This window comes from Myotis lucifugus, unplaced genomic scaffold (assembly GCF_000147115.1).
Source record: "Myotis lucifugus unplaced genomic scaffold, Myoluc2.0 scaffold_35, whole genome shotgun sequence".
Taxonomy (NCBI): Eukaryota; Metazoa; Chordata; class Mammalia; order Chiroptera; family Vespertilionidae; genus Myotis; species Myotis lucifugus.
In genome coordinates, this window is record NW_005871083.1 from 6951152 (window position 1) to 6952493 (window position 1342).

Sequence of the window (1342 nt, forward strand, 5' to 3'; positions counted from 1 at the left end):
GGGTTCTGTCTCCATTTTGGGACTGCAGGTGCTTGGCAGCCAGAAATGGGTTGCAGAAGTGGCCGACGGGTGATTTGTCTTTCCACCCGAGTTTCCTGGGGTGGAGGAAAACAAACTTCTGTGGATGATTCATTGTTGAACTTGGCTTCCGCCAGCATTTAAATAGAAGCGGCTGGCTGTAGAAACTATTGTCACCACCCAGAACCAAGATCTGTTTCAAAACTGTCGAGACAAAGTGGATTTCTGGCAGAGGAAACCTGGGTGTTAAGTTATGTGCATTGGTGTGCCTTCTCAGCCAAGTGCTCACAGGGAAGTCAGCTCCCCTGCCTCCCACCTCCCCTGGCTTCCAGATGTTCAACAGATCACAGCTTCTACAAGCCTTGCTTGCTTGAGAGCAGGTTTCCCTAACGTCTGATAGTCATAACCACCGGGGCACACACATTAGAGAGCGTGGATCACACAGTGAGAAGCTCTTTCCTATCCAGTTCTCTTTAAATCCTGTTCATGGTGTCCAGGAGGCAGTTTTAATTTGATGTTGGTAGGCCTTTCAAAGTTTTTCTAAATATTGCTGATCTTTTTTTTTTTTATTAACAAGATAATAAACATGAGGTCCTCTAAAACTTGCAAAATACTGCTCTTATATTGTGGGTATGTTGGCTCTATAGTTTTTATATTACAAATATTTGACCATTGTGTCCTAATTAAAAACGTGGAATGTTTCCGCAATGCCTATATTTTGGCATGCACACTGTCTGTTACACTGCCTCTTAACCCTGATGCACAGTAATAATCCTTTGCCAGGATACAGGTCCTGACCTTCCTTTGGGAAATAAAGGTGCTGTGTATGCATGGATGCAACCAGGGGGATGAACTATTCCAGTAACAACACTACCAAGCAATGCAAAGCCCAGTTCAGAGTCCCTCTTTATATCAGGTAGGATTCTTAGTTGTGTGCAATAGAAGCCAGGTTTGGCTAACTTAAACCATATGTATGGATTGCTCACATAATCTGTGATAAGCCTGAAGATCTAGGCTTGGGGGAAAAGTGGAAACATGGGCAGCTTTGGGAATCTGGGTAGCAGGGAGTCTTTTCAGGGCAATGCCATCAGGATGAATGGGCTCCATTCATTTTCCCGTGTTTGCATCCCCCTTCTTAAGCTTCACATTACTAGGAGAACATCCATTTTGCCTTCCCTGAGTTATGAATCCCATTTGACTGGAGGAGGACAGAGCACTTTTATTCACAGGATCCCCAACCCAACATACATGGATGGGGACATTCCCCAAAGGAAATGAGATTCAGGTGATAAACTCCTCATAATATAGTGCTTATTCTGTGTCA